The sequence below is a fragment of the Canis aureus genome, chromosome 21 (assembly GCF_053574225.1).
Source record: "Canis aureus isolate CA01 chromosome 21, VMU_Caureus_v.1.0, whole genome shotgun sequence".
Taxonomy (NCBI): Eukaryota; Metazoa; Chordata; class Mammalia; order Carnivora; family Canidae; genus Canis; species Canis aureus.
Window position 1 is genome coordinate 25,936,867 of NC_135631.1, and position 13,134 is coordinate 25,950,000.

At 34.5% G+C, this 13,134-nt stretch overlaps 1 long non-coding RNA gene across 1 annotated transcript in view; it reads right to left on the reverse strand.

Annotated features, from left to right (window-relative positions):
• Nucleotides 1-12,835, reverse strand: part of LOC144293441 (uncharacterized) — a 33,078-nt gene extending 20,243 nt beyond the window's left edge. The window contains exon 1 of the long non-coding RNA XR_013360676.1: nt 12,705-12,835. This is a non-coding gene — a long non-coding RNA (uncharacterized LOC144293441). The remainder of the gene's footprint in view (nt 1-12,704) is intronic.
• Between the last annotated feature and the right edge of the window lie 299 nt (nt 12,836-13,134).

Here is a 13,134-nt window from a genome sequence, read left to right on the forward strand (position 1 = left end):
AAGGATATAATATCCACATCCAATCAAATGCAGGTAGTCTCTGTTCCTTCAAAATGTTGTTTCCATTAATTCCCTTACTTTATCTCATGCTGATACCAAACTGACTAATGTATTATTTCTTATCTGAACTCTTATAGGATTTTCCAAGCATTTCATATCTCCAAAATCACTTTCCTCCCATTTTTGTAGGAAAATATTGCCAGAATAATTATCCTTAAATGATTCTTTTATTATGCCATTATTATATTCAAAACCCTCTACAGAGCTCTATTATTTTTATTTAACATTATTTCAACAAGAGTTTTTAATGTGTGCTAAGTGCTAAGCATCATTCTAGGTGTGTGAAAATAACTGTGAACAAACAGAGCTAAGAATATTCAAAATTTTCTCTTTCTACTCTTGTATTGTTATCTCATGAATGTATTTAAAACATAAGTTGGCAAACTTTTATTGTAAAGGGCCAGATAGTAAATGTTTGTGTTTTTCTACATCGCTAAGGGTAGATTACAACTACTCTGTCGTTATTTCATGGAAACTGCCATACACTGCATGTCCGTAAATGCCTGTGGCTGTATTCCAATAAAAGTTTACTTGCAGAAAAAGGCATTGAATTGGATTTGCCTAGGAGGCATAATTTGTCAACCTGTGTTCTAGAATATTCTCTGATACCTTCTTCATTATTCAACATATTCAAGCCCCAACTGAAGTTCTGTTTCTCCATGAACTCGGTAGGATCATACCTTTTACTACTGGCGATTTAAAGTCCACGTGATTCTTATGTTTCCTATTAGAAAGGCCATAGGTGTAAACACTGGTTCTAATATACATTATTGTAGCATAGATAGGTCACTAAACATTACTGTGCCTCAATTTTTCACATGTAACAGAAATATACTAACACCAACCTTGACAATTGTGTGATAATGCAAGGATTTAATTACATGAAGTATTTTAATCTGTAGGCCAAATCTGCTGAAAAGCACTTTTCTCAACGGGTCCAAATCAAAGCTGGCAGGCTTCCTTGTGTCTTGGTAAATGGGTAGAGGAGCATTACCAGTGGCACACACTACTTCCAGGAAACAGGGAAGCCTATCAAGGATGGTGCTATTTGTGTGTGTGTGTGTGTGTGTGTGTGTGTGTGTGTGTGTGATAAGATGGAATATGCGATAAATTTTCTTTTACTTTATATGGAATATTTCAGCGTCCCTCACATCACTGGAAACATAAAATTTCATTGAGGTGGTAACTTCTTAAACTTTGTAGTATTTATCTATATTCTCTGAATGTATACACCTTACCAAGGCTTTAGATATAGATTCTACTTGTTCTTGTAGTCTGATTAACATGAGGTTATCAATAATAGCTGATGGATGTGGTATTCTATGGACTGCCCAGATGATCTTGGTTCTGCCAATACGTAGTGGCTAGCATCTGCAGCATTTTGATATATAATATCTTTTTTTAAAAGATTTTATTTATTTATTTGAAAGAGAGAGAGAAGGAGAGGGAGAGTACAAGCAGGGGGAGAGAAAAACAGAGGGAGAGGAGAAGCAGACCCCCCACTGAGCAGGGAGCCCAGTGTGGGGCTCAATCCCAGGACCTTGGGATCATTACCTGAGCCAAAGGCAGACACTTAACCAACTGAGCCACCCAGATGCCCCTATAATATCTTTCTTTCCTTCATAGGCCCAGTGCTTCCAATACTGAGTTACAATATGGCTTGACCCTAGTTATATGTCTGTTGGCCAAGAGAAGAGATGGAGGTGGATCCTGAACACAACACATGCTATTCTGTAAGTCATAGCTTTGGCTTTATTTGCAAGTGGGCTAATGCTTTAGCTTTAATAAGGAGGAGTGGGAAACTTCTGTAGATCCAGAAGATTCAAGGGAAACTGACTTAAAAATGTTTAAGCTCATCAATCCAGATTCCCCATATGACATTTCAGGTGTCCATTCTTTCTTAATCAGATTCCTTATCTTAGTGTAGAACAGCCAAAGCTGATAGCATGATTTTTCCTAGAAATTTCTTCACTTGTAATATGTTCTAGTCCAGAATTCTCACTCTCTTTCTGTCCTCTAATTCTTTATATGATTCCAATAAGCCAGCTGCATTTTACAATCTCCTATATTAATCACCTTCAACCTTTAATTTTTTTCCCTACTGTTTGTCAATAGTCCTTAGAGTTAGAAAAGAAAAAGAGAGAGGAAGGAAGGAAGGAAGGAAGGAAGGAAGGAAGGAAGGAAAGAAAGAAAGAAAGAAAGAAAGAAAGAAAGAAAGAAAGAAAGAAAGAAAGAAAAAAGAAAGGAAGGAAGGAAGAAGAAGAAGAAGAAGAAGAAGAAGAAGAAGAAGAAGAAGAAAGAAAGAAAGAAAGAAAGAAAGAAAGAAAGAAAGAAAGAAAGAAAGAAAGAAAGAAAGAAAGAAAAAGGAAGGAGGGAAAAGAAGGAAGGAAGGAAGGAAGGAAGGAAGGAAGGAAGGAAGGAAGGCCATCCAAACCATAGCCATCTTTGTTACTATGAGTTTCTCTTGAAACTTATCCCAGCTGTGGTTTCTTTTCTACAAGTATCCATCCTGACTCATCAGCAGTGAAAGTTTTAGTAAAACTCTAAAATCATATGCTGAGACCCGTCGGTTCTCCACTTAACTAATAGTGATGAGGTCTTCACTGCCAGCTGGAAGTTGAGGCATCCATCTCAGAACTCCCAAGGTAGAATCAGTTCCAAGGACCCATCCTAAGAATACCTGTTGTTGATTAGTTCCGTGATAAACAGACTCTGAGCCTCTGGAATTTGTATTCAAGACTTCAATTAGAGATGGATTTGAGAAACAATATCTGTGAGCAGTGTGGGAACAATGTTGAGAAGAGAGATAAATTGATCTGAGGTACAATTGCAACAGAAGCGTCACCAATCCTACCCAGAACAGAGTACTCCAGTTGAGGCAGGGGGCTGGGTCTTTACGCTAACATAAAACAGTTATTATGTGTGGGCTGCCCCCAGAGACTCCACATACTCTTGGGTGAAGCAGTTGTTTTTTTTTTCTTTTAAGAAAAATTCCGGAAGGGGGCCCCAAGTTGGAGCATATATACTGGCAGAAGCTGGGAGAATGAGGGCCTTCATCTTGAAGAAGATATCCACATTACCAGTTTAGGCCTGAAGAGCTTCATTGACTAAATTGAAAACATTTTGAATGGTATATTTAATCTACGTTATTGACAACCTCCTTGTTTCTAAAAATGAAAGCCAGTTTATATTGGCATCCATTTTTTGATGGAGCAAGAGCAGATATTCCAGTCAATACAAATATTTTAATCCACTTTCATACCTAATATGTGGTTACATACCATTGGGGATAACATGCCATTTGGCAGAGGAAATACTTGCTTTGTGCAATTTCATAGTAGAACATGGACCTCTCTACCTGAGTACTCAGATTATGAAAAAAAATAAAAAAAAAATCACCATGCACTTGTGATTTGCTTGGCTGTGGATTTTTAGGTAGGTATTTCACAGCATTGTGAGGAAACCCTATAAGCATTGACTCCTAGGAATTTCCAGGGTAGTTGCAAGAGAGTAAGATGGAAAAGTTGATTCACTTTTTTCTAGAATATAAACAGGTGGTTTGATCTATTAAGGTATGTCTCCTAGATTTCCTTTCTTTCTTGACCATTCTGCTTACTAAGCCGTGGCAAGTTGCTTTTCTCCCTAATTGATGCTTGTACTCATGAAGTGTATCATCATCATTAGCCAAAATCAATTAAGCACCTACGTGAACATGGCCTTTCTCCTGGGCACTGGCTAATTTACACATGATCCTGTGTCTCCGTGTTAGAGATTCAGCCCTTTGGCAATCCCACTCTTTGAGAAAATTTTATTTCTGAAGTTAGACTTCTGGTTGCTGAGAAGTAACTTAAGAAGGCAAATAATTATTATGCAGATTGAAGATGTCATTGAAGAAACACAATTGATCAGGACATTGTTTGATATTCATGAGTAGAACAAAAATAGAGCCCCTGTAAATATTAACATATTCATTAATATTAACTTGGGTAGGTTATATTCCATATAATGGAATGCGCAGGATAGTTTTTATTCCATTTACATTGACCTTCCTCAGTGACAGTTTGGTTCTGATCACGTAGCCGCTGAGATTTAGAGTAGAAACAATTTGACCCACCACAGGGTCAACTTAGTTGTGAAACTTAGACTTGGAGAAAGGGATATATATGGACAGAAGCCTTATTTAAGTTGAGGAAAATCTGGAGAATTGAAATGACTTGAGAGGCACAGCCTGAGGTATGGATCCTAACCCACGTTTTCTGGTTCTCATTTTGAATATTTGTAATAATTGCAAAGCTGAAATGTTCTTCTTTATAAATGGCAAAGATCCTGTGTCTCGGAGTTTCACAAATTATGTCCTTCTATTTAGTGTAGGATGATATCAATAATGTATAGACTACACTCAACCATTTTTAGGACTTATCACAGAACTTTTAGTACTTTTTACACAATAGATATTAGCTAAATATTTGGGAATTAATACAAATATCAATAGATTTATATTTATTCCTCTAAAATGGAATGATACACAATAAATATAACATTTTATGTAATACTTAAATTATCAACCCTTTATATTAGTCAAACCTTATAATGACATAATAGCTAAAATAATTACTAAAGGTATTAACAAAAATGGTTATACTTATTGATCAGGTGCATTCAGAATGGTATGGCCATACACATCTGTGGCTGGTGATGCTTATTGAATGCTTACTACATGACAGACACATTTCTAAGTGCTTAATGGATAAACCCATTACTCTTCATAAACACGGGGGGGGGGGTAATATTTCAGTATCCACTACATGAGAGAACTGATGTGTCCAGCATTTGAGTTATTTGGTGCAGATTTCTTAGCCAGGAAATAGCTTGGATTTTATCCCTACCAGCTGATTCCAGAGTCTATGTAAAATAATTTAATAAGAAATTGAATAAAATAATTAAATACACAAAATTTCAGATATTTAGAATGATTGTGAGATAACTTGGGATATCCTGTAAACCCTAAAAAAAAAAAAAAAAAAAAAAAAGAGAGAGAGAGAGATCAGTATTTTTCCTCCCATACTTATTTACCCTTCGGGGTTCTACCTAAGATAAAGATGGAAGAATTCCAAAAGAGGATTCATGAGTGTGAGGCTAGCAGCAGCCTGTGGTAATAGGGGGTAAGAATGGGGTAGATGTGTTTATGAAGGGGTAACATGGGAAGATTATTGTGGTAATGGTATAGTTGTATATTTTGATTGTGATGGCTGCCACACAAATCTACACATGTGGTAAAATAGCACAGATCTATATACACACATTTACCAATATCAATTTTCTGACTTTTATATTGGAATGTATATGATGTGTATAATCCTAAATTGTCAGCCTGGGGGATAACTGGGTAATGAATATTTGAGACCTCTCTGTACTGTCTTTGCAACTTCATATAAGCCTATAATTATTTCAAAATAACATGTTAAAAATACCATTTACAAGAAAATAAAAAACATGTTATATTTAGGAATAGATTCAACCCAAAATATAGAAGACATCTACACTAAAACTATAGATTATTATGTAGAGAGATTAAAGAATACTTAGATAAATGGAAAGATGAACTATGTACATGGAATCAAAACTCGATAATTTTAAGATGTGACTTTCCTCCAATTTTTCAGTAACCAAATCCTGCAACACAGTATTTTAGAAACACAAAATTACCTAATATAAAATGGTCAGAGAATTTGTGCAGAACTCACACACACAAAAATAAATATAAATGACACAGGAAATAATGCTCAATATCCTTTGATATCAGAGAAATGTAATTTAAGCCATCATATAATACCAACACACCCATTAGAATGATTATAATTAAATAAGGCTGATATTAAGTGTTGGTAATTATGTGAAGCAACAGAAACTCTTATATACATTCTAGTTGGAATTTAAAATGATAAAACCATTTTGAAAAGGATTTTGGAAATTTCTTCTAAATGTAAGCATATCTCTTCTATGACCAAGTTATTCCACGTACTGCTATTTGCTCAACATAAATGAAAATATATATCCATAAAAATCTTTTTACAACAATGCTCAGAGCAGCTTTATTCATAATAGATGAATACTGGGATACAATACTGTTTATCTCCAAATGAAAAAAAATTATGCAATGGAATACCAATCAGCAATAAGCGAGCACTGACTACTATTACCCATTAACATAGTTGAATCTCAAATCATTTTGTTGTGTGAAAGAAGACAGAAGTAAAGGATCACATATAATATGATTTCTTGATATGAAGTTCTGGAATCGGTAAAATTATTCAAAACAGATGATAGGACTCAGAATAGAACTTGGATGAGGGGGCTTTAGAAAGCATCACTGACATGTAACTATTTTAAATCTTGACCAGTAGGTTGGCTACATGGGTATACACATTTGTCAAAACTCACCAAACTATACCCTTAAAAACTTTGCATTTATTGGGTTTAAATTATGCTTTAACTGAAAATTAATAGTTTGAGTTTGACAATCCGTTTGATAGGACTATTAGCAGTATGATTGAAGATGTCAACCAGACAGATTTATGGGTCTATAGTTCTAGGGAAGTTCTGTGCTACAGGAAACACTTGAGAGTTATTCATCTCAAAGTTCAGTAAGGCATGTGGGGAGCTAGTGATAATAAGTAATGATCATGCGATCCATTCAAGCATTTTTATAAGAAATAGTGATATTTCCTCTTTCTCAACTCCTTTCTTTCTTACTACCATAAAAGCAGTGTAGGTTCCAAGCATTCTTTTTCCTTTCATTGTAAGCTATCCTTTACCACTGAGATGGATGTGATATAATAACTGCCATCAGATACATGCTGTGGGTCATTTTAGGATAACACTTTTGTTTTTGAAGGAAGGAACTGGTCATTTTGAGCTACCTCAATTTTTCAAATAGGTTTGTCTTTCTTTCTGAACACACAGACTCTAATCTTCTCTTGGACATGGAGTTATCTTAGAGTAAAAGTTTCTGCCTCTGTATTTTTTAGATCTGCTTTTAACTAGTAAGAGGATGGATTTCAAGTTAAAAAAACAAAAACAAAAACTTAATTCCCATCTTTGTCATTTCACCAGTATCAAATCCATCAGAATAAAGTAAAGATAATATATTGATACTTATTTGTTCAATTTAGGAAAGTTCATTGGATTCCAAACTTGAGCAGATAAAGTATACACCTGTGAGACCCTAAAACTTGAAGAGAGTTTCTATTCCCAGTCCCAATTCTCTATTTTTACCAATTTTAATATTAATTAGTTGCTTATTTGGAACACTTTGCAATGCAATTAAACATGAGCATTTGGGACTAATCTAGGGAAAAACTCTTTCTTCTAAACCATAATCAAATTTTATATGTAAGATGTTTAGGAAGACTCCTGAAAAAAGATCTTACGAAGGATGGAGAAAATCACTGTACATCAGTTCTTCTATTTTGAAATCCATTCATTTCAGAAGATTCATTAATGTTTGTGGCTGTTGTCATTGCTAAAGAAAGACTATGAAATTTGAATACATATGTTGTGGCCTCAAAGCTAAAAGTGCATAGGTTGGTTCCAGATAGGCAGAAGATAGAAGAAATGAATGTACAAATTACAGAACTATACTAATTTGATAAGGTGGTATTGGTGACATTCAATACCAATGATTTTTTGCTCCTACTGAGGGTGACAAGTCAAAAAGGCACAAGGCTCTTTTTATCTTTACACATCAGACACTACTTTATGACAAACATGGCAAGATACCTACAATTTAAAATTTCCCTTCCTGTGTTTAAAAAAAAAAGACAAAGTGACGACACAATGTAAGTACCTACCAATGTAGCATACATAGAAAATTTATGGAAGTTCTTAATACAAGGAACAATACCACGACTGTGTCCCTAAAGGCTCATAATTGTTTCTTCAAAAAATTAATTGTGTGCTATGCCCATGACTATCTCTTTCAAATGCTTCATAAATTTGGTAAAGCTGTTTACTGCTGTGTGCTGATTTCTTGGTCAAGTTTGCTTTGAATGAGTAGGAATTCCCTTTCACAAATTTATAGATAAAAATCTTTGTTTTCCCTGAGCTTTTGAATATTTTTTTTTCCGTTTCAAAAGTACAGGAAACATACTATTGTATGGCATGTTGGTAGTGGGGAAAGTTATGCAGGTATCGGGATGGGGCTGTATCAGAAATCTGTATTTTCCACTCAATTTTGTTGTGAAACTAAAACTGCTCTAAATAATAGTTTATCATTTTTTTTAAAAAAGTATAGGCACTTTTATGAATTAATACTGGGGAAAATTGGCAATAATGGCTTATTAATCAGTTGTAAAATTTACTCAGAAAAAATATCACATAATGATATTTTGTGAACTATATCTATTAACATTTACAAAGATTTAAGTGTTAACTCCCAAATTTAAGTGAACTAAAAATACTGATACTTTTATTAGAAAGAATTTAAACAGAGCATAAGAGCAGTGAAGAAATGTTCAAGAATTTTCTAATTGTAATATAACTTAAATAATTCTTTGGAGAATATATATTCTAATAATTTTCATATCCTACAATAGACTATATCAACTTTTTACAGTATGCAGATAGATATTGAAAAATTGGATTATAGTCATACAATCTATAGATATGTCTAGAGGTTTCATTACAACTAAGACTGAAGAGAAATTGGGATGAGATTGAGGGATTCTAGATCTTTCATTAGCCTCTCTGCCTCTAAGGGATTTTAGTCCAGCTGCTTCACATCTCTGGTCCTCAATTTCTTCATCTATGTAAAGATATTACTTTTTAAAAAATTTATTCAAGATCTGATATTCTTAATCATGGGATACCTGGATGGGTGGCAGACAGTTAATGGGAAATCCTGTAACTCAATGTAAATTCAATGAGAGTGTATATTTTGCAAGAGAGTCTATACTTATGCTCAATGGCAGTTACAGAATTTCTATATGACAGGTCAGGAAAATATATTTAATTAGATTGATTATTTAACTGAGATAGCTATGAAAGCATATAGATGGCCAGTATTTGGTATCCAGCGCCTTCTACGCAAAGTACATTGGTAGTGCCACTTCTTTCAACTGATTTTCGAAAGGATTATTGAGAGAACAGGTAAAAGCCACTAGTTTAGAAGGACCCAAAAGCCTGAAGGCAAAATATATATTATTTCCAGCTTTTAAGTGAATGGGCCTGCTACACTCTAAGCAAAGTGGAATAATGCCACACAGGAAGTCAGAAGGCCAAGCTGAGAGTCTGGTTACTAACTTCAAGGTGAAACTTAGAAAGTTTTGGAGTTCTCATGATATCTGTTGGCACTATGTAAAAAGAGTTATACACAAAAAAAAACATCAAAGAGGCGCTTTTTTCATCCTCATTATCTTTTCTGGTCCCTTCTGTGCCTCCACACTAGTCTTATTTTCTTCTTATAATAGACCCAATGACTATAAAACAAGTAAAATCATTATTGAGAGTGTGTGGTGGGGGGGGGCCATTTTTAGTATATCATTTTCAGGATCCCTGTTGATTTTATATTCTATGTCATAATCTCTGAATATTTTGAATGACAATATCACAATTAGCACAGTGAAAAACTCAAGCAACTTTGGCACCAACGTAGATTAATCTTACCTAAGAAGACAGAGCTAAGGTAAGGAGTGTATGTGAGCCTCTTTATGACTCAATGGCAAAGTTTAATTAGCCTCAACTAAAGAGAAATAGGAACTGTTTCCAGGATGGCACCCTTTTATAGGGAAATCTGGTATTAGATGATTACAAATTTTCCAAAGCTGAGGAAAAAGAAGAGATATTTAGTCAAGGGAGATTCTTAGACTCTTGTCTTCAACAGCGTGTATTCCCAAAACATCAACTCTGCTTTTAACTCTCACTCAACTCCAAGGTTTAAAATGTTAAAAATTATAAGATAAAACTTGAAATTAGCAAAGTTCACAGCAAGTAGTATAGCAGAGTTTCTGCCTCAGATCTTTTGTCGGTTTAGACAAAGAGCAACTATATAAATTAAATGAACAAAAATGGTACAAAAAAGGAATTATTTTCACATTGAGCGGTATTGCTTTTGTTTTATTTAGGCTTGTATGGGCAGAGAAAATCTTGTTCAATTTCTTTTCATCATTTCTCACTTTGCATTAACTTCAGTCTCAGACTGGCTCTATCCTTTCAGTCTTCAGATGACTGGTGGCAGTTCCAGGGATTTTGGGACCTTTATCCAAACTCACTTGGGATGAATAACAAGTAGCTGTATTCTAGAATTTCTAGATAATTATACTGGCATATGTGCTAATAGATCTAGTTTATTCTGGTCTCTTAACCAACCTCTAAATCTCAGGTGCAGTATGCTGTTTGGTTGAGGCCTAAGTCATGTGCTTTTCTCAAAGCAATAGTGATGAAAGAAATACAAACTCCAACAAGATGCCAGGTTTGCCTACTAAGTTAAAAAAAATGAAATAAATGCTAATATCTGTCCCTCCAGATAGCTACCTAACGTTGATTCAGGCATTAGAAAACTAGAGCAAAGGAACTGTGGTTGATATAGTACTTGTAGACAACATTATAGCTCAAATATAAAGAAAAAAGGGCAAACAAAACTTGCTTTTTTTGAACCAGCACTTTTAACACCTAGGAATTTATTTCTAAATTAAACACCAAATTTAAAATATGCATTAAAGCATGTAGCTTTTATCCTTTTAAACAGAGGAATTTAAAATAGTAACATTTTGGAAGTGAGGACATTTTGGTACATTCTCACCCTCATTGGCAGAGAAGTAGTTAGAACAGTACCTCATTATGAAACAGTGTATTAAAATAAAACGCGATGCTATTTTCACCAAGTTTTATGCCATCTTTCACTTCTACACCTCATCTCCTACCCTAAAATATTGCAGATATAATGAACCCTTGTGATGAGGGTCATACATCACATCTGTCATTTCTATGAGTCATGTAATTATAGGAAAATGTTGATAACCCGGTCATACATATGGCAACTTTGAAAACTAGTAAGTGAGAAACATTTTATATCATAATGTTAAATTGAAAGAAAAATAGACTAGTACATCTTAGGCATACTTTGATTGCAATGATAAAAGCATGAAACTCTGGAAGTTAAATCAAGTTAGATTAAAGAAATTAAGAGTGATTTAATATGGACTTAATAATAAATCAGGATTGTATTAATATTTTTGTTTTATTACATACACCATGTTGCATATTCATAAAAGAGAAAACTAAGTTAAAAAAAACACACAAATTGCAGACTGCTTTGTTATTCTAAGTTGTATTGAAAGGTCATACAGGAAAAGTCAATCCCGTAATGATACCACAATACTTTAATAGAACTCATTGCTTAAAATTCTTTGAGAGATAGCAAACATGTTTTGTATATAGACCTATTAGCAGTAGGCTATTTTATCATGTTCCATCACTAAAGAAGAGTCTTATTCTGTAAAGTATGGTTTCCAAAATGAAAGCAGGAAATTAGAATGACTACTTTTCTGGTAAAATGCCTGCTGGCTCTTAATGCACACTATCAGAAAGGTGATCAGTTCGCAATCACTCAAACCTGATTGTCCGCTTTTCATTAAAATTATTGCTGCTAGGAAACTACCACATTGCAACCATGCCTTGAATTTCAGAACATGGGAAATTCCTGGAATCTGCCAACTTGGTAGAGTTACTGGAGGGATAACATGGGAATTTAAGGGGAATTTCTTTATTTCAAATTCCTATCACATTTGGTATAGTAGGAAGGCCAGACAATGCCTAAACTTCAAAGGATGTAAGAAGTGTCCTGCTGACATCTTGTACTTGGGTATTAATATATGTATGAGGGTTTTAGTATATATGGGTATCCATGAGGCAAGGAATCCCTACAGCTCTTCACCTCATAAGGAGCAAATATGGATAAGGAATAGTGTGCTGCTGCCATTGTCCAGACCAGATGGACAAATCATTTCTAATTGCCTTAGTCTATAAAAATCTTTTAAGTATCTGGTATCAACTCCTACTCTTCCTGGAATTGGTCAGTTGTGTTAACTCTTTTGTATCTTTATAGCATCAGAACCATGGATAACTTAGAGTCATTATAGGTGATCCAGGGCCTCTAGTAAAATTGAAAGGAGTTGAACACAACTCTGTAGTGAAAGAGTCTCTGGGGTCACTAATGGAAGTACTTATATTTTGCAATTGAGTGCCTACTGTATTATAATTTGGAAAGATTCTAGAGTTTTTTGTTGTAGGGAGCTCTATAGTGGGCTGGTTTGTGAGTAACAGAATAAATGAAATTAAGTAAAATTTGTAGATGAGGATTGTGTTGCCTCTAGAATCCAAAACTTCCCAGAAAATATTGGGTTTACTTTAATATCGTGGATGCTGAAAGGGTCAATAACTGTTTCTTGATATTTTCAAAGATGGAGTGGTTTTTGACTGATCAAATGATGCCCAGAAATTTAGGTGAGATCATGAGATCTTATATTTTGGATGAAACAATACCCCATCTCCCTTTCTATGAGATCATTTGTGAATATTTATATGTATTTAATTAGTGTGTCAAATGAATCTATGTAGAGTCGGAAGACATGGATGTAATGCCATACCTGTTTTCCTGGAGAATGTTGGATGAGGTTAAGATCTTGCCTGCAAAAGCTGAAAGCAGTGGCATAACTGTTGTTTTGCCATTGAGAGTCCTCATGGGGAGTTTAGTAAAGGCAAATCTCAGAAAAAGAAAATCACTAAAACAAACATAGAAACAACATATTAGCCAAATCTATTATAGCAAAGTGATTACTAGTCAATGATCAAATGGAATCATTACTTCCAATAATAGTGGATGTGAGAAAACTGTTGGATAGGGGTATAGAACTAAAGTCACCATATTCCACTATAAGGTTCCATTCATTCTTCCCAGACCTAAGAGAAGGGCAATAAAGGGCTATTATACGGAAAAGCAGTGGGTATAACCATCCCTTTTCTAAATAGGCCTTATTTGAGTTCTTGACAGTTGCGTTTTGATTTATTTTGAGCCCT